Source organism: Oxyura jamaicensis, chromosome 1, assembly GCF_011077185.1.
Source record: "Oxyura jamaicensis isolate SHBP4307 breed ruddy duck chromosome 1, BPBGC_Ojam_1.0, whole genome shotgun sequence".
Classification (NCBI taxonomy): domain Eukaryota; kingdom Metazoa; phylum Chordata; class Aves; order Anseriformes; family Anatidae; genus Oxyura; species Oxyura jamaicensis.
The window spans coordinates 179,946,954-179,971,973 of record NC_048893.1 but is presented as its reverse complement, the minus strand read 5'-3'; the positions used below and the strand labels follow the sequence as shown (position 1 = coordinate 179,971,973).

Here is a 25,020-nt window from a genome sequence, read left to right as displayed (position 1 = left end):
ACAGTACAGGGAGAAGCAACTGCTAGGAAACAGCGGCACAAAGCATCGTGAGGTCTGTGCTGCAGCCAGCAGGGGCATGCCCGCCCTCTGCCAGCAGTCACTTCGGGGAAGGTGGAACAGCCCATCCTGACTCGTGAGGCTGCAGATAAAGTGCTTCCAGGAACAGTCTGTTAACTTGAAACTAGCGTGGAAGTCCTGACTGTGTGATAGCAGCACAAAGACCCAGACTGTCAAATGCGTGTCATGATTATTTTCTAAAATGGACCCTTCAGGAGAAACAAGAGCAAAATGGAAACCACGAGCCAATTTTGATTTTCATGACACAATAAAACTGTGGATAAGGGTGAACACAGCTGCATCTGGCTGGATTTTGCTGATCATGAAAAGTTGCCCCCCCTTCCTCCCCCCCAGTTTCAGTATTGTTAATAAAACAGGATACAGAGGACAGAAACAACAGAGCTACACATACTTATCTACATGGAAAGTGATAAATTGAAAATGCCTAGACTTGCTGATTTTAGTCTCCCGGACTACTACTGTGTGTCTGAAAGAGGCAGGGAGCACCTGCTGCGTGGCAGTAACTGTGAGTGAGCCATCAGCGCAGCAGAACACAGCCAAAGCACAGTGACTGCCTGCACTCAAGCAAACTGTGCATCAGCTTTGCAGCATGAGGGCAAGCTGAACTACCTCAACACTGATAACTCTTTACCCTTCTACACTTTCTGCAAGGTGCTGGGTATGTGCCTGTGAAGGACAGACACACCCCATTACAGTTCAGGTGGAAAGACTCACCAAGCAGCACTCAGACGTGGCCTCTGGGTCCAGGGGCTCAGCAGCAGGACTCACCAGAGACTCCTTCCTTCTTCACCTTCACAGTCCTTTCGAGAATTAGAGAGCTCATTTGCTAGTTTTCGAATGGCTGACTTGTGAAACAGCACCATGTAATTCTCACTTTGCAAGGCAACCATCTCCCCCAGGCATCTGAAGGAGAACAGTCACAGTTCTGCACACCCCTGGCCTGCCAGGAAGCACCTTGGAGAGATGGCACACAGATGCCTGACTGCCTTCATAGACAAGAAGTCTGTCACATGCACTGACAGCAGGACCTTCTTATGTATTTGTGCTACTTTAAATTAAGATGGAGAAGGCTGTTGTGAGGCCCTCAGTCACCTGTATCTTGAGAGACTTAGCCAATTTTCTTCACACTCATTTTTTTAAAGCCTTTGAGACAAATCTCAGTCCTGAGGTTAAAGCTATTTTCCAACCCAGAGAAAAATTCCAAGTATAGGGATGCAAGACATTTAGCATTTTTTATGTAATCTAACTGCATCCTTAATTCTAGCTTCTGATCAGTCCTTCAGAAAATACTTATTTAAATGCCACTTTCATACAGCAAAGCAGGTGAAAACATGAGAAATATGAAGCAGTGCAACTGCAGGCAGACTGTTACCCAAAGGCCTTTTCATTCTCTATTTTCCTTCCTCCACAAAATTCCTTTTAGAACAGTTCAAATGCCAGAAAGTGCCATTCAAGACCTCTCCAGGTACATCTGACTTTTTTAGTGCAGCTCAACCTCATTTGGCCCTTTGCCTGTCTGCCTCGCCAGTCACCCAAACACTCCTTCCCTGGAGATCAGTACTGAAGCAGACTTTATCTCAATTGCCATTTTCTTCTTCCTTTCCACTAGAACGAGCAATGCTTTTCTCCACCACTGCACAGTGACCGAGCTTTCACTCTCAGACACCAAGATGGGAAATGCATGCCTGGTTTTCATGAAACCAACACTAGCATTTCACGGCATCTTTCCCTTTCCTTAAATAAATAATAATAATAATAATAAAAATCTATCCATTAATCTTCCAATAAAACACTTACTAAATGCTCGTTTTGTCTTCAGGATAAAGACCAGTTAATTGGCAATGTAAATTGCATTACCTCTGAAGTAATAATCCCAATCTGAAGATTACTGGAGAACAGAAACAAGACTGAAGTAAATACATAAGCACACACTTACACAGCTCCAAGACAAGATGCTCCCGGTCTTTCAGTGGCTATACATTTCTTTTAGAATGATGGGTATAACTGATAAGATAAAAAAAAACTATTTATTAGTTGTCCAGAAGCTGTGGCTTGGCACAATAATATGGGCTAAAAGCCTTTCTTGGTTTTGTGGTTAAAGAAAAGTAATTTAAAATAATTTTAATCAAATCACACAAATTGAAAGAAAATAAATACTATGACAGGAAAAGCTGCGGAAGACAGATAACTGGTAAGAAAATCAGGGGTAAATTCTCACCTCTGAGAATTCAAGATAATGAAAATGTTCCAAGCAAATTAAGAACAAAAACAGCAGCACAGGTTCTCTATGGATCAGGATGGCACAGTTGTTAATAAAGTTGGATAAAATGCTTGTCTATCCTGGGAAATTGTTACCATAAAAAAAAAAAAAAGTTACCATATCGAGCAATGATGAGTTATGTTCCATTCCCCTGATAACTGAAGATGGTATCAGAAAGCATCAGCTACAACCTTTGAAAACCAGAAGAGCTGTGTCAGTAGCATCCAAAAGTCTTGAAGAGATAGGTTTTTTTTTTTTTTTTTCCAGCTAATCTTGTTGATACATAAATCTTTAGCTATTACAGATTTTTAAGACTGGAAGAGTACAAATAAAAAACAAAAGGTCATTTCAGATATCACTGGCAGATGTACCCTAGTTAGCCTGACATAAATCCTGAGAAAAATTATGCATTTGGGAGATAACAAAGTAGAGGATAAGAAAATAATTAGTATCAGTGACGTTCTGCACAAAATCTATTTTGTCAAGCAAATCTGTTTGTATTTTCTGATAAAATTACAGTTTTGGTTGATGAAGGTAACTACATAAATGCAACAGCCATAAGCTTAGATGAGACATTTGAGTTGTTATTGCATGATGATATAATTTAAAAAGAATAGTGCTATTCAGTACCAATAAAGCACATAATAACTGGATTGAGCTGTCTGAATTAACAGTTCTTAACCAGGACCTGGAACTGGGAAATCACCTTGAAAAGGCAGCATTTCCAGCAGAGATCCACAGGGATTGGCACTCGGTTTGATGATTTTTTAACAGCATTTTTTTTTTTCAGTCAGTGACCCAAAACTAAATATAATAAAGTCATTGCTGATGAGATTTGTGAGCAACAGGGATAGGCGTAATATGTAGGAAATGCCTGGCAAATCATGTTTTATACATTTCTACTCACTCCTCAGTGCTACTCTGGGCCCTGAGGTGCCACCTGTACAAGTAAATCAATTGTTTCCCTGATGTGGGAGTGTGCTCAGACCAAAAAGCATCCCAAGAAGGCTTCCAACAATTCAACATTACAGACAACAGAGCTCCAGTGCCAGGAGATGTCTTAGAGACTAAGACAGACAATGAGCAATGAAAAACATATATAAAACATGACATATGAGACAAACTGAGCAAATAAGAGTTATTTAGGCTGGAGGGAAAAATCCTAAGCATGTGTATATAGAAGGGACTACTGCATGGGAAAAGCATATGTAGCTCAGACAGGAATAAATTTTATTATAAGCAAGGAAGATTTAGGTTAATCTTCAGGGAATAAACTTTTTGACAGCATTAACAGTAACATACTGGAACAGATTCCTCGGAGAAGTTGCAGACCTCTTGACAGTTGAGGGTTTTTTTAGATAAATACATGCCAGGAGTTGCTCCTGCCTTGGAAAAGGGAGGTTGAATCAGTGAGCCCATGACCTCTTCAGAGCCCTTTCAAATATTTTTCTTCCACAATACCACACCACACACACACACACACACAATAATGCAAATCCCCACTTCTGGAAGAACAAATATCCTTCTTCCTCTAGTGCTGCCAAAACCTAGTGCATTTACTGCACATCTCTTAACCAGTACAGGTAAGCACATCTGCAAAGTCACAGAAAACCAGAGTCTAGGCATTTCTGAGCTCTGCTCAAGTACCTTCTTGTATTGACAAAAGTAATTTAAAGACTCAGCCACATTTCCTTAGTCTTTAGGTAAGATCTTTAGATAATCCCCATTTTGCTGTAAAGAGGTAAGTCTACCTCTGGATCACCCTACCATGGGTTTTCTGGTCACCTCACCGGTACTGGTACCATTATCTGTACAAAAGACAATGTTCACACTTGCTAACATTCAGCTTCCATGCAGAGAGCAGAAACATAGTGTCAAACACAAACGATGGAAGCCTGAGAGACTGAATATCATCACTGAATAATCAGTCTAAACTGTTCAATTTTGGTAACTTCTTGAGACTGATGACACTAGGGTAAAAGCCCAACTTCTGACAGAAAGTAGCTTTACATTCAAACAACATTTCTGGCCTCACCATTACATAGAAAATGGACTTTGAACACCTCCTCTCCCCTCTGCCTATATACAGAGCTAAAATTTTCAGAACTTTTTTAATATGCCTGCAGCTTAAATAACAGACATACATAAGGCTGTATCTTACAGTCATCAGCATTTTAATGTAAAGTTGAGATGGAAACTAAAAAGGAACTGAAAAACATGATCAGTTTTGCCAGTTGGGAATGTTATCTGCCCACTCATCACCCCAGTTTAACGTGCTGCATTGAGAGCACGCAGCGTTCAGAATGAAATAACTTTTTTACTGGTTTGTATTTTTCTGTGAAGGATGAGACTACATTTCTGTAAAAAGAATTGGGACTGAGTCTGAGTTCTGTCAAACAGCTATTTATAAATAACACTAAATATAATTTCTGTCCATACCATTTGTAGGTGGTCTATTATTTGTATATTTGGGGTCTCCAATCCCCCGCTGGAATAAGGGCTGTGTAAAGGATGTACTTACGTGCTTATTGTTTCAGGACGACAGGCAATTTGTGAGATTAGAGCTACAAGGATGCGAATAACACACAGGGGAAGAAGCTGACACGTTTCTACTATTATTACCCAGAAGACAGAACAGCCGGTCAGGGCCTGCCAAAAGCTCCAGCTAGCCAAGATCATCTCTGACAGCAGCCAGAGGTGACTTTGAGGGGAAAAAAAAGAATGGAAAATGCATTCACTGATCTTGCTAAGGTACGCAGGCGAATGACTAGACCCTGATCTGAGGTTTCGTTAACTGCAAGACCATGAGAAACTGCTGGATGTCCAACCAGCAGCGTGAGAAGCTGACAGAAGTCACAGATGACGCCCAGAGGAATGGCCAGACCTGGCAGGCGCCTAAGGGAAGCCACGACCAAACCTCACAGCTAAGTGAAGGCGGCCACTAGGGACCTCTCAAGGAGTACAGCTTTGCAAAGGCAGCAGTGCCTACTTAAGCCTTATTGCTAACACTATGCAAGACCCAGATAGATGAAGTATCAGAAATAAATTTGTTGCGACTTTAGCAGAACTGGGACTAATGAGGAAAAGTCATGTGCAGCAGGCTGTTTGCTGGTGAGAGACAAGACAGCAGAGAGACATCAGGGTGGACAGGGAGGAACAAGAATGGGAAAAATGCCAAAAACAGGGATAAAAAGGGCCTGTGGGTGCCAGCAGGCTGCCAGTCAGTATGCTTGTCCACCGCAGTTTCCCCCATCTTTTTATGAAGGTCTCTCTCTGACTTGTTTCTGTGCAGACGTCTTCTGCTGTGTGTGTGCTCGATGTGACTGCCAGCAGCACTCAGGCTGCAAGCAGGCTGACAGGTCTGGATGGCAGCAGCTGGAGAAAGGGCCACAAAGGGGGCTGACACTTGGATCCCAGTGACAGACCCAATGTCTAGCAGCAGCTCCTGGAGGAATCTGTGACTGGTAACAAGCCCCTACCCTGCTTAGCCAAATGGGGCACAGGATCAGGCTGCTCTGTTCATGTCCAAGCACTGCCTGTGGTCGTGTGGGTGCCACCTCATCGGTGGGGACAGCTGCACGTTTTGTGTGCACACTCGAATCTTTGGGACATGCACTCAGCATCACTGCCAGCCACACCTTACAACTTCCAGACTCGGGAGGAATCTGCGGCTGCTAGAGCTCATCAGAGTCAGCTCTATGGCATCAGGAAGGAGAAAGCCCCTGTGCCTCCAAACCCATAGGAGGTGGCTTTTCTTTAAACAGATCCTTCCCCTGGAATATCCTCTTAGTCTCTGGAAATATCCATACAAACATCCTGATTTAGAGATCTGAAACACATTGGTGCATATTTAATAGGCCATGATAAACTAATTCTCACGAACATAACCAATCTCTTCCTGAATTCATTGACACTTTTGGCTTTCACGGTATTTTGTGTTCCTGAATTAAATTCAAAAACTCAATTTCTGCTTCAGATCTATCACATATTGCTCATGAGATGAGAAGCAGTGAACATTAATTCCCTATTTATCTTTCTCCCATTATTAATGACTTTACAGCCCTTAGCTCCATTCCCGATTTGCTGTCTTGTCTCTCCACAGTAAAAAGCTTTAGTCTCGGAAGAACTTTCAGGTCTTTTTTCCACGTCCTCTACCCATGCCTGTACTTCTTTTAATTTTAATTTATCCTTCTTAAAACAGGGCTGAGCAGGACTGCAAGCACAACTTGAGAAGAGGATCAGGAACATCTGCTGTTTTGTCACCAAACCACTTCTAACACTCTGTGTCCCTGACCACTGTTGAGCACTGAGGCTGAGGCTTTCAAAATGCAATCCATTTCAACTTCAAGATCTTTTTCCTTAACAGTAAGAGCTGATTTAGATTTTTTTTAATGCCTAGTTGGGTGTGTTACTTTGTTATGAATCTGATCTTACTCCCACCACCTGTTTTTCAGCTTTTCGCTTGTTACAGGGTAAGCAACCTTTTCTTTCCATTGTGCTCCCTTACTTATCTAACTGTACTCCAGCCACCTGAATGCCACTCAGATCATTGTTTTTTCACTGACATACAGAGTGCCACAGAAATGAACCTTGAAAAGAAATCCAAACAAAGATAGGGAAACCTACAGGCAATTTATATTGGATATTTCACATGCAAGAAATATCACTGTCATAACCAAAAGAAAACAAAATAACCTTTGCCTATTTAGTTATAAGCTATATTTACAATTTTGAAATGTTTGATACGGAGCCAAGTTCCCGAAGTTCAAATACTCGCAGATTATTTTCTTGAAAAAAAATTTGTGTGTGCGTTAATCATTCTTACCTCTATTTTTGGACCGATGACATTTCATTAACCTATGCTAACTAACACAGGGCTTCTGCAGGAATAAATGTCGTGTTTTGCTGCATTCAAGTTTACTCTTCACCTGAAAAAATTCTACGTATTTTATTATCCAGACTTAGCTTTAGATCTCTCGGGCATCTTCTCACACACTGGATCTCACTGATGTGATGAAGGCTTAGTCAAGTGAAAGCAAAAGCACCAAAGAAAGTGCAAAGGGTTCTAGGGAACTATGAGGTAAGAGTCAATTGTACAAGTCTTACTCGTACAGTAAAAGACTTGATAGCTCTGTTTATACTCCACTTCTTTATCTCATCAGTCTGCATTCCAGTTTAGTTTATAAATGGTTTGGGAAAAGACTAATATTGTGTATTGTCCAAAACCTAGCACAATCAAGTCAACAGTGCTTGACCCACATTCAACACAGTGCAGCTGAACGCTCTTGATAACCAAACCATTCCTTAGAAACACATTCATTTGTGCCTTCAGCTTCCTCTTCACGTTTACAGAAATTATGTCCATGTGCCCTCACACCCAGCTGCACGCACAGAAAGGGGGCAATCGATCCGTATGTCAAATTTGGTGAATAGCTAAAAGGCGCCACAGCCCAGAACACTTCAGCCTAAAGGTGTTCTGTGTTGAGCAACCACAGGTTGGCTTCCAAAATAATTTCTATTCAATTATATAGCATTATATATTAGAGTCACAGATCTGGACAACAACAAGAAACACGCTTTTCCGAAGCTAGTTCTGTGCATTTCCCTGTTGTCACTACCACCAAAGCAGGTCCCCCACAAGGATCTGGGTTGAATGGGAAGGGGATTTCAAATCTTTCTTCCTAGGAGGAGAACCCTTAGGAACTCCTTAAGAGACTGATTCTAAAAGGCTCTCATGACCTTGCTTCCTATGAAACCCAGACTGGATTCTGACTTAAGCAGGAGGTTAATGAATTGAATAGTCTGACATGTTCATTTGATAGGCAGTGATGAAAGGCCAGCTGTCAGATTTAATTTGTTTGAAGATAAGCTGATTTATTGCTTACAAGCAATATGGCTGGTACAGGGCATGTGTCTGAGTAATGGTGTATTTCAAACGTTAACACTGAAACATTCAGTTCTGGTAGAGTACACTGTCGATTCAGAAAAAATAAATGCAACTTCTCAAAAGCTGTCTCAAGTTATCATTTTTTCTGTATCTTTCCATGCCCAATGAAAAGAGATTATATCCTACACTGTTTCCTATCCAGCTGATATACCACAACTATTTACTACCACTTTTATCTATTCTTAGCCACTTACATTCACCTTTAACTTTCAAAAACTGAATTGCAGTGTATTTGTAAAGAGATTTGGGAAAGATTTTTTGTGGATGAGGCAGCAATCTGCTTTTAACTGCATATTCCCTCACATTCCACTTCTAACAGTATCTCCTAATATTCTAACATTTCACCACCATTTTGCATCAAAAATAAATCTCAAATCTACTGAATAACAAGGATTCAGAAAAAAAAATTAAAAAGCAAAAACAGACCTGCCACATGACTCAAAATGTTATATTACCTTCAAATTAATACTGAACAAGGACTTGTAAATGAGAAAAAGATTAATCAAATTGTCCTTTCAGGATAACCAATGGATGGAGAGTTACCAGCAGCAACACAGTCATCAACGCTGAAAGGCAAGGTACAGAAAAGTTGAGTGACAGAATAAGAGGCAGAAGACTGATAGACCAAGGTGAATCATGACAATCAGGAAGGATGGATTACAGTTATAGAGAAATATGACAACGTACAAAAGTCAAACGAAATGGCCTTTTGCTGAATGGAAAATTTAAGTGAGGTAGAGATTTAACGGAGAAAGCTCTCCAACTATTTAATGGAAGAGTGAGAGAGTTGGGAGCATCTATTGGAGAAAGAGAGGAACAGGGAAATGAAAGCTACCAGCTACCACTGTCTGCCTGCTCCAAGGCTGGGTGGCTCTGAGATAGAACAGCTTCCACAAGGGGCACTGTCAAAGGCAGGCATTTAGATAGACAGCAGCACAGGAACAGAAGATTTTCTGGTTAAGATCTGAAGCAGGCATTTCAGAAAGAGCAAAAGACGAGAAGGAAAGCGAAGTCAGATATCCTGGTTTCTCCTGCCTCTGCAACTACCACTCCATCTTCTGTCCTTCTCTAAGCAGACAGGCAGGAAGCATCTGCTGACTTGGAATTCCTATCCCCATCCCTACACCTACTCCACTCTTGGGTTTGCCTCTTGATATCCACTGAAATTATTTTTTCCAGACACTCCTGTGACCTCTTCCTTGTCCCTACACATCCTCTACACATCACTGTATCCTCTTAACAAGTCACTGTATCACTAGTGGTGCAATGCTTGTAAACATCACTTAAAAGTATTTGTAAAACGGACTGCACAAGAAATAAAAGATTATTTTTTGTTGGTGGTGTTTCTGTTTGTTTGTTTGTTTTTTGCAGACAGCAAAGTTTAGAAGTACTTCCCTGCTTCATTAAGAAGAGGAATCATAACCGTACTATGATTTTATACGGGTTACTTAAGTAATGCCAGGTAGACAGATTCAGTATCAGGAAAACAGCACAACAGCATTTTATCTTAGCCAGGAGCACAGACACTAGTCAAAATGAAGACAGTAATTCTTTTTGTGAGGCAAGGCCATAAAGGAACAGCATGAGCCCCAGCGAGAAACAAAGCGGCTGCAGCCAACAGGAAGCTCACGTTTCACATTTACCCGAAGTTTTGCGATGATGATTTCTGAAGGAACAGGGCTGGAATTGTTCTCATTTTGCACTGAAAGGAAAGGCTACAGTCTTCACATGAAGAGGAAACCCATGAGCCATTCACTATAATAGCAGCATGAAATAAACATTTATTGTTTCTGAAACAGTGAAAGAGGAAAAGGGAATGGTAGAAAGTGTCCTAGGCACCAGCACCAGAGCGCCGGGGAACCCTCCCCACTAGGCCTCACCACTGCCATCGCTGCCTACTGGTAACATCAACTCGTGCCGTGCCCGTCCCCACAGGACCCATTTACCTCAGCAGTCTGAAGTGCTTGAGAGCTTCCCTTGTAGTTGGCTCTCCTGCCATGAAAAGCTTCGGACACCTGATGGACTTGATGGGCATTTCTTACAGCACAGCACTTCAGAGTCATTTCTCTATTTCAGTCTTGAGGTAGGGCGATGTGGTACCATCTGAACTCACAAAGCAATGTCCTCCGTCTGCTGTTTCCTCTGTTGGACATTTTCCTCAATGCCCTTAATAAAAATGCTGTTCTGTAGATGCACCCTTGCCTCTCAGGATGGATTTTGTCTCTCACAGGGAACAACCATCCCCTTCCTGAGTCAGCTCCGCCATGAGCTTTACAACAGCCAAAGCGTTGCAAGCTGCAGGCTGCATAAAGAAACACAGCTTTATCATTCCATACTGCTCTTGTTACAAGAGCTGAATTTTAAGACCAGCTTTAAAAGAAAATAGGAAAATTACCATCAGAACAGCTGTTTACTTATAATGTCCTGTTTAATATAAAGTCACAGTGACAGAAAGCCAAGAGCTTCCTTTTTTCTGCAGGGATTTGGCATTTCACTTCAAGTCATATCTGTAATTACCTTATTTTTTACCTTCATCTCTAACGCTGCCCAAGAGGCCAAGAAATGTCTTGCACTGTAGCCATACTCCCATAAAGAGCTATGGGAGAGTACTTGAGAAAGGTGTTAAGCTGATACAGGATTTTAACACCTTGCATAGCAATGAGAGGCTGAACCCTTCACTGTGTATTCTCAAGAACTGTCAATGCATTTGCACTGATGCCTGGTAAGGCATGATAGAGTAAGAGAAGTAAAAGTGGTTGCTCAAATGGAACAGGGCTAAAAGCAGCAGCACTTCAGAAAAATGTAAAGGAGCACCTATATTCTTCTAGAAGAAAAAAAAAAAAAAAAAAAAAAAAACAGTATTTTTAGCTCATAAAAGAAAGGGAACAGCTGGATACAAATCCAGCTGGGAACAGCTGGATACAAATGCATCCATTTTGCATCTGTTTTGAAGAAGAATTTGGAAGGTACCTGAAAGTTGCATGCACCCAAAAAACAATTTTATTCCACTCTACGCTGCTCCTATGTAGAGGGAGATGGTAGATGATGCAAAAGTAGAAAAGAAATTAGAAGTCAGTAGTGATTTTGAAGTTCTGCCAAATGTACTCTGAAGTATGTTAATTGTCTCTGTGACAGAACCTGCAAATCCAAGAGAACCATTCTTTTCCACTTGAAACAACACTTACCTACTGAAAATTCTTCCTTCAGCTGTATAAAAAGTAACAAGAAAACCTGGTTGAAAAAGCTGATGAAGGGCAGTCGTTTACCACAAGGAAATCTTTATTTACCAAAACCCACAGTTTTTTCTTACTGAGTACCACCAAACAACTACGTTTTCCCATCAGTGTTCATACAGGGGAAATGTTCCAAGAGTACAAGTTCACAAGTGCACAACAGCAAGGAAACTGACTATCCTGCTTTATCCAACATTTTTCCTGCATTCTGTACCAGGATTCCTATGCTGACCAAGTAAAATTCCATACGCTACTGCTGGTTTTGTCTATTTTTGTCAGCCATTTCTGTCTCCCCTGCTTATGATTCATTTCCTCCTTGCTACCCTCCCAATTCCCTAATTGTCTCAATCTTTAGGAACGCTGGCGTCCTGAACCCAAAAAAGAATGACTTGTGCTTTCTGAAATGGAAGCATTCATAATCAGAAAGAGTAGATTGACAGATTCTCCTGGTTTTTGTTCATTTCTGTTGTTTTTTTCCTATGGCAATTTTAAGTATCTCAAATTTATCATCCTTTCCATCTGTAAAGCAGACCTATGCTTTATCCTGGAAGCTGTTACATTGAGTATGCAAACACTGCAGCTTTTTTTTTTTTTTTAAAAAAAAAAAAAAAAAAAACATTTAGCACGTGTTTATCTCTAAAACAATGCAGTTATGTCACTATGAATGAAATTCAAATGGCGTCAGTAACAACACTAGAAAAAAAAATAGGATAAAGACCCTTTTGCCACTAGTGAGATTAGTTCTGAAATCACCACAAGCAATGTGACCTTCTGTAAGATGCCACAGTATACATGGTATGCCAAAATCAGATCAACCCTTATGAAACACACAGATGGAATAAGTAGCCACCACACTTTGCACAGCCAACGCACAGTGCAAAATGCCTTTGCTTCTGGGAATGTAGATTACTCTTTGGAAAACATTTATTTAGGGTATGGCTTTTTTATTATTATTCTTCCATCTCAATTAACAGACCTGGTCAGGTGTGTGATGGTTATTTGTGAGTAGTAGGGTGGTCCAAACCTATTTTGTATCCTGTGAAACCTTAGAGAAGAACAGTAGCAACACTGAGGCCTGACTGTAATTATTTGGATGGTTACCGAAGGTCCCACTGTTGAAATGAGAAGTGCAGTCCTACAGCAATTTACATGAAGATTAGGTTTAATTTAGTTTAAGATAATTCTGAAATTAGAACTCCATCTCTCATCAGCCCATTGATATCTACAAGTTACTAAAATCTGAGTGCTAGAATTTCACAGAAAAATCGTTTTGCATTACAGCATCCTCCTTGTATTTCAGAAGCATTCAGCTGCTGTCACTTGGAATGCAAGACAATTGCCGTATCAGCATGATCCCAGATAATAATGCACTAGTTGAAATTAAGCCAGGCTCCAGCACCATATCCCTAAGCTGCTGCTGTATGCCAAGTAATTGTTCATCTGCAACATCGCACACAGAACCTATTTGCAAAGCATTTAAATTAGGCTGGCACACATTCCAAGACCCTTCCACAATCATGCAGGCGAGCAATTTTTCTAGTCGCATTCCTGCTTCTTAGATGCTAGGCCATAATTAACTACCTTACGGATAAGAAGTAGAGGTCACAATGCTTCTACATGGAGATATGAACTGGTGAAGAGATTAATTAGAAACTTGGAAGAGAAGTAAAATTAGCCAGATGAAGAACAGTGTTTATCTAACTAAGATACTTTATCCTGCAGCATTTATTTTAGTTCCAAGGGAAGGAGAGACCTAGGAAGAAGAAATGACATCATGTTTGGATCCTCTTCATCAATACATTGAACAGAACAAGGCAGGGTAACTCAGCCAGGCAGACCCAGTAACATCAGAACAACACAGCAGTCAAAAGATGGGTTCATAACGTTTCTGAACGCTTCCTTAACATGCAGATTTATACCCCACGTATTTGAATGTGACAGCTGAGCCCATCACAGCTTCAGGCAGGAGCAAAATCTATAAATACAGGCAATGATGGCAGCACTAGTGAGCTGAATGAACAAACTGACCCGAGACTATGATACATGTCAGCTGTCGTGGTGTCATCCTAGTGCCTGTTTTACTTTGGCTTTTTACATACTAGGAAAAGTTACAGGGCATTTTTAATGCTAGAGACTATGACATTTAAAAGCAGCCACCTGTTATATGCTTTTAATTGGGATTTTATTTCAGTTCCAGAAAGAACAAAGACACAAATCATCTGAATTGTAGATTTGTAGATTTCCTCAGGATGATAGGGAAGAACAGCTTCAACAGAAAGCCTCCAGGAAAACTGATACTTGGAACACTGATCACAACATTTGTGCAACCCTCGATATAAACTGCAGATGATGTATTTTAGCAGAAACGGCGCAATCAATTGTCTACAGTTCAAACCATGAGGAAAGTCCTTATGATACCCAGCACATTTCAAAGCCATATGCCCAGCAGGGAATCTATTAAATTAGCCAAAGAAGAGCAGAGGTTTTTGTTAGGAATTGTATTTCGTAATAGGCTTTTATTTTCTTTTAACTTCAGTTTTAGCCTACAGCTTTGGGTACAGAAGCCTTCTGCGGGCTACACTGCAGCCCCTGACACAGCCTGAGAGTGGCAGTGATGGAGATGGCTCCACTCTGGGAAGTCCTGAAAACAACAACCTGGGTTGTCAGACTTCAACTAAACTGAGCACTATAAAAAGTAGTCCTACACAATCTACCTGTTAAACTTTGTAAAAATGTTCAGAGAAAAATATTACTAACAAAACACACCAGAACAACAAAAGAACACCCAGACCTAGAACTGCACTGAACTAGAAATGCATTGATTTGTTATAGCATGATAGTGGTTTCAACTGATAGGAATATAAATAGCAGCCTCCTCATCTGCAAAGCTTTTGTTTTATATACATAATAAGTAATTTAGGAAACAAAGACTGATGATTTTTTAAGGAAGTATGCCCTTAGAAGTTTCTCATACTTTGCCCAATCCACTACTATCTATCTACAACACTACTATCCTGAGGCAACTTTTTTTTTTTTTTTACAGGAAATATTTCTTAGTCTTGTACAGGGTGAGGCACATTCTAAACAAAACAAACCCTAGACTCACCCTGCTATTTTTCATTAAAACCAGAAAGCTGTTCTCACTTTGCTACGGGTTTTGTCAGTGTCCTACAGAACACGAACGAACACGGCTTGAAGCAGTGCACAAGCTGTGGAAGATTAAGGCCCGAGGTCTGCTAGATCAACAACGACTTAGTAAATACGCACTTTATGTGTTTCTAAAATGAACAGCAGGTTTTGCCTGTTCTATGACACATCCTAAGGTTTCGTTTATCTCAAAACCAATCCATACACATGCATAAATTGAGAAATATTAATAATCACCTTTGTATTAAAAAGGCAGCCTATGCACAGAGTACAGGAGCTACACATTGCTATCTAACTTTAAGAGCATCTTAGAAAATGAATAAATGTAATTTTTATTTGGTTAACACTATCAAGAAGGCTTATTCTCAACAAGCCTCTCTCTCTACATTCATAAAAGCTGCAAAAGCACTGAGATTTACAAAAAGATGTGGAGGATGTTTCTGTTGAAAAAAAACACACCTATAAAACAGTGAAAAGATAAACAGAATATAAAGGCAGATGGGAGTTAGGAATGGTTCATTTTTTCTTTAATCAATGCAGGTGCCAATAGTTTTATTTTGAGAGGTTGCCATTCTCATTGCCTGCTAACGTTCTTTACTGTAGCTTCAAGGGTGTGAGTAGTGAAACACCCCTGTAGTGACAACTTCCTCAGCATAGTTGTTGGGATAGAAGCTCTGATCAGCGACCCTATAGCTTAAAGATCTTTAGCATCTCAAAGCCACCCATACTCCAGGCTTAGCTTTACTTTAATCTTGGCCCAGGCTGAACTTGGGACTTCGGGAATCCAAACTAACCTGGTTTAGCCTTTGTTAGTCCATTCTTTAAGAACTTTCCATCTCAGAGACAAATCCTCTGCACACAGCAGTGTCACAGAGGTGAAGATCTTAGGTCTGGATTATTGTGCTACCTCAATGTGAAACCCAGATTAAAGCCACTGCTTCCAGTTCACTCCCTGCGCAGAATCCTTCCAGTTCCGTGTGTGCCCCAAGCTTTGCCTTCTTTTTTTGATGTTTCATCATGTCTTGTTCCATGGCTAGTACTCAAAAGACCCTCTCACCCACTGGTTTCCAGCACTTTTGGAAAGTTTTAAGGCAAGATTCCCTTTCAAATTAACTGTGCTGAGTTCTATATCCAATTTATATATCTCTCTAATTAATGCTTTGTATCTCCCACTTTCTTTACTAAACCATTTTTAAGAATGACTGCATTTCCAGGATCAAAGTGGAAGCTTGCATTTAAATAAAACAGTGTAGAAAGCCTGTATTTCTTTTAAATGCTACAAAATTCACTGCATGTAACTTTGTAAAGCATTTTTTTTCTATTTTTATATGTTCTTTCAAAAAATACTAATTACCAGTACAACTATGCCTCCTCCTGCAGAACGCAGCTTTGCCTCCTACAAAAAGCTTGAATAATTGAAACTTTCATTTTACTTGCAACTTCCACTAGTAATTACCCCCTAATAGCACCTTTCAAAACCAATTCAAAACGCTTAGCTCCCAGGAAGAAGTCTTAGAAAAAAAAAAGGTGCAAACTATACTAGTCATCTCCAGCACATGCATTTGCAAAAATACTATTATTGCTGGTAGTCTCAAATTATGCTTTCCCTAAGAGAGTCAACAGCAACTACTAACACAAAATAGCTATCACATGGCAAAACTTAAACAAACAAACAGAAGCCCACATCTCCCTTATATTTGAATATATGTCCCACATCTTCCATACATTTTAAGAACTGATAGTCTATTTCTACTTCAGCTATCCACAGTCAGAGAAACAGACCATGGGTGAAATGGAAGACTTCAAGACTTATATATATATATATATATATATGTATATATATATATATAAAAATATAATTTATAAAAGATACTGGAGTAACAACTACCATGCAACTTGGATCTAGCATCTCTAATCACAGATCCTTACCCTTGGTGAGGATCCTTCCCACCACTTGCTTCTACATGGAAGAAAACCTGACAGAACATACTGCTGTTTGTTTTCAAGGCAATTCAGGGTATTAGTGCTCTCATCTTACCTTATTTGCTTTGATAAAGGACTGGAGATAGAGGTTTAAAGCAAACAGCAAAACTCTAACCTGGTCATTAGCTTGCAAGCCAACAACTTGGCAACAGAGGGTTTATTTTTATGCATGATAAAGAGATTCTCATTAAGTACCCAAAATCCAATTCTGTCACGCATGCAAAAAATTAATTTCTAGCATAACAAGTGGATTTATATTCTGTGGTTTATGCTCTTGTGTAAAATGGGCTGAAAAAACACTTGTTTTTCATTTTCCAATGTTTTTCATTGGGAAATGAGAATTTGGTTTAATTAAAATATTTTGTGAGAACATAGGAACATCATCAATATTTTAAACAAAAACATTGCAAATGTTTTTGAAGTGTTCCATCCTCAGATGAGATTGGTATTTTGTCCCAATTAAGAACAAAAACTCTGACATCTCCGAGTTTCTCACAGAATAAAAATTCCTCATGATCTGTTACAGGCTTGATGCTTGGGCCTGCAAGTGGCTGTCAAGTCCATTTCAAAGCGTACTTACTTGCATTTACAGCAGAAAATTCTTCATAAATATAAACTGGAAAACTGCTGGAAATAATCACCACCAAAATAACAACATTGCAAACTATCCCTTCATCAGTGTTTTATTGTTCTTCAAAACTAAAATTGCCCACATTGCATTTGCAGCACAAATAAGATTTCTCTCAAGAAAATCCATACAAGTATGTGTTTTTAAAAGTATCAACTCTCAAGCTTTACACATATGTAAATACGATTGTTCCAGTGACATTAATTAATTTTGCAGCTTGCAGTAAGAGAGGGGATGAAAAGGAACAGTACCTTAGCTTACAGAGTCAGGCAATCTTCACAGCGAAACAAAACTTACCAAGATGGTGCAATAAACTTGATCGCTTTCTAAACATTTGAAGTATTTTTTCCTACCTCCCCTTTAAAGTTCTAACATGAATCTAGCACAGCATTCAGTACAGGTAGCGTTACGAAGAGGTGAGGAGTGAAGCTTCCCTTTTACCCTTCTCAGTGCTAAGACTCCACTCGCTCTTGATATTCTGAGCGCTACTTCTTTAATTACCCTTTCTGGGATTTCTTGTGGGACTTAACCGTAATAGATGTACAACTCTTCCAAGGTTATGAATCCTCACACATTTGCATTTACCCTTCATCCTGCAATGTACGTGTATATTCTGAGGGTAGACACTAAAACTGTCCCTATTGAAAGCAAACATCCCATCGCAATCAAAACCAGTATTTTATCTCAGTGACCTCTTCAGAGGGAGGAGTAATTCCTTAAATCTAAGTGCAAATTGATGCAGTTGGTACCACTGATCGTGTTTCCTAATCTTCCTGAACCTTCTGAAATATACTTTTAACTTCACTAGCAAATATTTGTGTAAGAAACTGATAGAGAAAGATCTAGAAAACAGCTTCCTTTGTACATTCCATAAGCTCTTACACAGAAGCAAAGGCTATCACAGTCTGATCATCGCAGGGATTCTTGTGGAACTTGAACTGCTTACAAGAGGAAGGCACTTCTCTACTGAATGGAAGCTCACGAATACTCCATTTTGCTTATCCATACTTCTGGTTACCTGGGAAATGTTGTCCTGGGGAATATCTCTTTAGTACCTCAAGTAGGTGTTTAGTACGATGCAACGTTCGTACCAAAACCATCCCTTAAATTCTGTATTCCTAACTACTGATCCTTATCCTCAGTGACTGAACAGTCCCAAGTTGTTCATCCCTTCTAGAGCAGCAAAGCTTTGTTTGTAGTACTGAGGAGCGTTACCTAGAGCTGGGGAGCAGCAGATAGCTGTATCAGAGAGAGCTGGAGACGTTCCCTCTTATTCTATGCTCAGTATGCTGTTGGCCACTCATGTAGAAGTAGTACTGCCTTGCAGTAGACTGTCATGTTTTCTTTCCTGATCAAAGATTTTTTCCCTGAAGTGCTGCTCGGTGGCTGTATACTAAAAGATGACTAACATTTGGAAGTCTGAGAACATTACAAGAACCACAGAAGAATTTTCTGACAAGGAGGTTTGCAAACTAGAAGCACTGTAGGTCAAGAAATTTGTCAAGATAAAATAGACAAGGAACAGCAAAGTGTATTTATTTGAGATGCCTTGTTACAGCTGAAGCAAAAAGAATGCAAAAAAGGAAAACACTTTTGCACATGAGCTGTTAAGTAGTTAAATGATAATAAGAAAGCATATAGAATGAAATAATAACCCTGCTATTAGCATCAAAGGAGTATGCTAAACAGTTGTTCCTGTAAGGGTTTTGAATCAGTTAACTTTGGGAAACTCTGTGTTTAAGATGAAGAAGTTGTTCTGAAACTACAACAGTCCAGAATGACTGGGAAAAGCATCCAGTCCAATGTTCAAGGGAGCTGAACAGGGTTTCTGGATAAATGAAGTCCTGTCAATCAGCCAGTAGATGGTGGTAAAATAAGACTAGCTGATACGATGTTCAAGCAATTAAAAAAGGAAAATATAAGGCATGGTAAGTGGGACAGCTGTATGGAAAACAGGTCTCGTCAAATTAATTTGATATTTTTTGAATGTGGAAACAGTTGCTTTAGAAGAGGTGTGCTACCTCTGACAGGCGAACTGGTAAACATTAGAACTGGTGTAAAGTTAAGAGCAAAAAGGGAAATACAGTATTTAGGCGTACAAAGCAGGGGAACTCAAGAAGTGGTAGAGAGATTATGCTATGTCCTCATTTGCGCTGAGTGTTTCTGGAACACAGTCTACTCTAGGACAATGGCAGTGAGTTGGAGAATTTAGAGAACAGCCAGTGGAACAACGGAGGGATCTCACATACCTCTACTAAAGCATTCAGGAAGATCTACCTCTTTATTGTGTTCAAGAGAGGGAAAGAAAGACTACAGACTAAGCAGCTACACAGGAAAATATTAATTATGTGAGAATTATTGTCTAGCTGACAAAGACCTAAACAAAATAAGTTACTGGATGTTGGAGCTGGATAAATTCAGATCAAACACATACCGTATTTCTCAACGAACAAAACCACTGAGACACAGTAACTATGAATGGTTAAGGTAGGCATCTCAAGCACTGGATACTTTTTAAAAATCAGCATTGATGCTACAATGGATGCTATTCAAAATAGCTACAGGTCTGGGAGCCAAGATGAGAACAGCAAACCTCTTTGGTCTCTTACATGGCAGATCAGGGTAGGTAACCACAACAGATCTTTCTGATCTTTTTAATCTCTGAACCCCTGGAAAGCTTCCCCTGAATTCTTCTTCAATACATAACCACTTCATTTTGTTATGACTAAAGCCTTCCTATTTGTTCACAATGCACTGTAAACAGTAATTATTTTGTACTGCATTGCAGTTTTGAACTGAAGCCATTAGAGTAACAGCCTGTCAGTTCAACAGTTTCAGGACAATTACTTGACTTTCAAGAAAGCAGCCCCAGTGACTTCAGAAAGTGACTTACTTGACTGAAAAACACAGGTCCAGCAAAAGCACCATCAACAAGTTCTGCATCTTCCCAAGTGTGTTCACAATGTGCTCAATGTGCTGCTCTACAGCAATCTAGTCTCCTCTTTCCAAGAGGAAGAAGACATCAAGAACAAGACAAAACTTTGTTAAAACAATACCATAAAAGTGGTTAAGATCTCTTCATTATTCACTTTCTAGTCTTCCTAATAAACTGCTCTAATCTGTGGTAGAGTAAATACCGCTGGGTAGACGAGGGAAAGGCTGTGGATGTGGTCTACCTTGACTTCAGCAAGGCTTTTGACACCGTCTCCCACAGCATTCTCCTCAAGAAACTGGCTGCTCTTGGCTTGGACTGGCGCGCGCTTCGTTGGGTTAGAAACTGGCTGGATAGCCGGGCCCAGAGAGTTGTGGTAAATGGAGTCAAATCCAGTTGGAGGCCAGTCACTAGTGGCGTCCCCCAGGGCTCGGTGCTGGGGCCGGTCCTCTTTAACATCTTCATCAATGATCTGGACGAGGGCATTGAGTGCACCCTCAGTAAGTTTGCAGATGACACCAAGTTAGGTGCGTGTGTCGATCTGCTCGAGGGTAGGAAGGCTCTGCAGGAGGATCTGGATAGGCTGCACCGATGGGCTGAGGTCAACTGCATGAAGTTTAACAAGGCCAAGTGCCGGGTCCTGCACCTGGGGCGTAATAACCCCAAGCAGAGCTACAGGCTGGGAGATGAGTGGTTGGAGAGCTGCCAGGCGGAGAAGGACCTGGGAGTGATAGTGGACAGTCGGCTGAATATGAGCCAGCAGTGTGCTCAGGTGGCCAAGAAGGCCAACGGCATCCTGGCTTGTATCAGAAATAGTGTGACCAGCAGGGCTAGGGAGGTGATCGTCCCCCTGTACTCGGCTCTGGTGAGGCCGCACCTCGAGTACTGTGTTCAGTTTTGGGCCCCTCGCTACAAGAAGGACATCGAGGTGCTTGAGCGGGTCCAAAGAAGGGCGACGAAGCTGGTGAGGGGCCTGGAGAACAAGTCCTACGAGGAGCGGCTGAAGGAGCTGGGCTTATTCAGCCTGGAGAAGAGGAGGCTCAGGGGCGACCTTATCGCTCTCTACAGATACCTTAAAGGAGGCTGTAGAGAGGTGGGGGTTGGCCTGTTCTCCCACGTGCCTGGTGACAGGACGAGGGGGAATGGGCTAAAGTTGCGCCAGGGGAGTTTTAGGTTAGATGTTAGGAAGAGCTTCTTTACTGAAAGGGTTGTGAGGCATTGGAACAGGCTGCCCAGGGAGGTGGTGGAGTCACCATCCCTGGAAGTCTTCAAAAGACGTTTAGATGTAGAGCTTAGGGATATGGTTTAGTGGGGACTGTTAGTGTTAGGTTAGAGGTTGGACTCGATGATCTTGAGGTCTCTTCCAACCTAGAAATTCTGTGTAAATCTGTGTGTAAATACCACACCTCACTCATATTTGTCCCAATCACTCCTCGCTGGTAAATCTCTGTATTGAAGTGGCGTGCTCTTGATTCATGTGGCATCCTGCATCCTCTACAGATGTTGGAAAGAAGGACAGAAGTTATGCCTTTATGTTTTGTCACTAAATTAAATGTTTGTTGGGAAATGCCTTCACATAGCTTTAAGCACATCTGTATGCTGACACAAGCAGTTGCCTTGGAAACAAAATTGCTCAAAATGCAATAAGGACAGAAAACATGTTAGTCAACAGCTTCAGAGTGGTTCCAATCATTAAACAACCACACCATTTTTCAATCTCTACGTTATTGCAGGAAGTGGTGCTAAATAATTCTGTCATTAGAAATTTTGTCCAGAAGAGAACCAAGCAGGTTCCTTCAGGGAAGGCAGCTTTTACTATTTATGCATCCATGGGGTTTTTGGGTAGGTATTTTTGGCTAGAGGGGAGTTAAGATTCATGAGGGAATTACTCCCTCTTTGTAGCTTGTAGCTAGCAATTCAGCATTCTGATGTTTGGACGGGAGTGAAACCTTACAATGGTGGTTTTCATATTCCTCATTCCTGTAAGATTGGGCCATAGTCTTCACTTAAACTTTTCAGTATTGCAGACTGTCATTCAAGGTGCATGTGGAAAAGTGAACCAAATGACAGCTGCTGAGGGAAGCCATTTTCAGATTTCTGCACATAAAAAAATCGTGCAGCTTCATGTGTTTACTCAATTCCAGGAATTGTACAATTGTCACCAATAAAAAAATGACATGAGTTCAGATTAGTGTTCAAAACATACCATACCTGCAAAGAAGTCGTATTTGTAAAACCATTATGGTGTATTTCAATACAGGGATCATGTTATACACACAGGCATTGACACACAGGGACTAATTTATAAAGAGCCCGTCCTCTGACTGATACAAAATCCTTGCAGTAGTCTGTATTTTTAATTATCTTTAATACATCAAACATAGTAGGATTCGAACAAGGAATGGAAAATCCCACATTAGCATGCAAGAGAAAAATTGTCAAAACCTTTAAGGTTATCTTTACTGCAAGTCATCTTTTTTCAAAACAACAAACAACAATAACAACAACAACAACAAAAGATTGCTTTGTTAAGAACTGTCTCTCTGGTTCAGGTGATTTCAGTTAAATTCAGGAGAGGAAGAGGAGTCATCTGCCTCCCTCTTTCAAACATATCCCACAGCACAGCAGTCAGGATATGGGTAAAGATGGCGAACCAAATATGATCTTAGTAAAAGCAGAGATTTCATACTGGGTTCCGCTATCTGTCTATGAAAATACCACAATTTTTGTGCTGTTACAAAGAAAAGCATATGTGCTAAAGTGTTTGCAGAGACTCAAAACTGTAGAAAGTTTCAACTTCATCCTGACACAGCGCAGTTAAAAAGAAGCAAGTTGTTGTGGGACAGTAGTGATGCATTTTTAATTTATGCCGGTAAAAGAATTATCATTGGCTTTAAAAAAAAAAAGGGGTATCATACAGAAATGTGGAAAATCATTCATAGAAGCAAAATATATTAAAATATAATTAAATTCAGACTGCATTCATAAAGAGACATTGAACACTTTATGAGGAATTAATATGCCATGATACCACCAGCACCACAACACGACAGTTCACAGAAATACACATCCATGTTCTTTTGCTTATCACCTCTGGGAATTGTGTGTGTGATTCTGTGTTTAGGTAAAATTACAGCAATGCAATGCTATCCTTCCTATAAAAATGGAACAAAGAGCCCTCTTTGTCTTACCAATACGCTCCTCACAGGTGATTCTTCTGCTTTTGCATCTTTGTAAGGTGTTACTTTGCACCTCTACAGCTCCTGGGGGAATCTATGATAAGCCTAACCAACTCTGAGACTTCCTTAGTGGATAACAGTGACTGTGTAAATAGTTCAAAACGGCAACTTCTTTCCACATCAATATTGTTTGCTCTCCCCCAAAGCACTCAAGAAGCAGAGGAAAAAAAGGTTAAGCACATAATGCTGGGAGCTTACTTCCAGCTCATCCCCTTTCCTATGGCTTAGATGACCCAGGATGTCCCAGACATCCAACAGAGCCCCTTGCCTTAATCTGCAACATTGCACTTGGGAAGCAGCTCTCCATTCCTTTCCCATTACTACAGGATCTGCCTTTGAAATCTCTCTGGAAATTATTTTTATAGTTTAATTCACTGTTTATTTCCTACCGTGTTCCAAACAGTCTTCCAATCTCCACACTACCAGCCAAAAAAAAACACGCATAGTTGTCAGAGTTAATAATCCATCCTTCAGTACATTGGTAAGTGTTTTAATACTTTCTGATCTGTGATGAAGACGTACAAAGACAAGTCAAGTATGTGTACATTAGATGACAGGACCATGATAACTGATTCTGTATGAGCTCCCTTTTTTCTTCCCTGGCCTCCAGCATGGCTGCGAGCTTTACCTCAAGGGATGCAGCAGCATCAGAGCAAATTTACCTCCAGATCTTTCCATCTAAAGCTCTTCCTGCAATTATTCATATTGAGCTGACAAACTTTAAGAAGCAATTTCCTGGTACCTTTGTATTAGCCTCCAGCTGGTCTCTTGCCACAAGCAAGGGAGCTATAAAAGACCTATTTGGGGAATCTGTAATCTGCCCTCTCGACTGCATGCACAGTATGAACGAGACCTTCTCAGAAACGTTCCAGTGTTAGGGAGGCTGCTACAAGATGGCATCTTGACACACAACTTCATTGCCTCAAGAATGCATACCCACAGCTCACGCACCTAGTGCAGATGAATTATTCAAGCAGTTTGATATGGCCCCTATACAGATTCCAAGGTTTGGACTCTACAAAGGAAAGGAGATAGTATGGTTAGGCAGGTAATAGACTGCAAGCTTAGTGGGTTCTGAAATTATTTGTTCATTCCAAATGTTATTTTGTAGACACCTAGTGAGTGAACTTGGTTTGGTGATAATTGGAAAATTTCTCTGTAGTATCAGGAAAAATGGAGAGAATGGTGGCACTAAAAGTTAAATGCTCAGTCTCCGAGTCTGTGCATCCATCTGGGCACTAGTTTTATAGCTCTTCATGATGTAGATTGAAAATTTATCTGCGTCCTTCAGAAACGATAAGAAGAATAAGATTTCTGGACAAAGCTGAAGAATGTGACTAAAAGAAGTGACTTAAGAGCAGGCAGCAAGCCAAACCTACAACTGGCTGGTAAAGAGGCACATCTATTTCTACTCTTCGTTTGCAAGTTCACGTTGACATTTGTTGCATTTGTGTCTCTGCCTGGAGGTGCCTTGTTCTCTCCCTCCCCAGCTCTCCTACCGCTAAACAAAAAAATCCTACCCTCAAATACAGAAAGAGAAATAAGACTCAGACTACTCGCTATTAGAGGACCA

General features: G+C 40.5%; 1 protein-coding gene across 4 annotated transcripts in view; it reads right to left on the bottom strand.

Moving 5' to 3' along the window:
- DCLK1 (doublecortin like kinase 1) overlaps positions 1 to 25,020 on the bottom strand; it is a 244,283-nt gene that overhangs the window by 151,499 nt on the left and 67,764 nt on the right. The gene's annotated exons all lie outside the window — the stretch shown is intronic.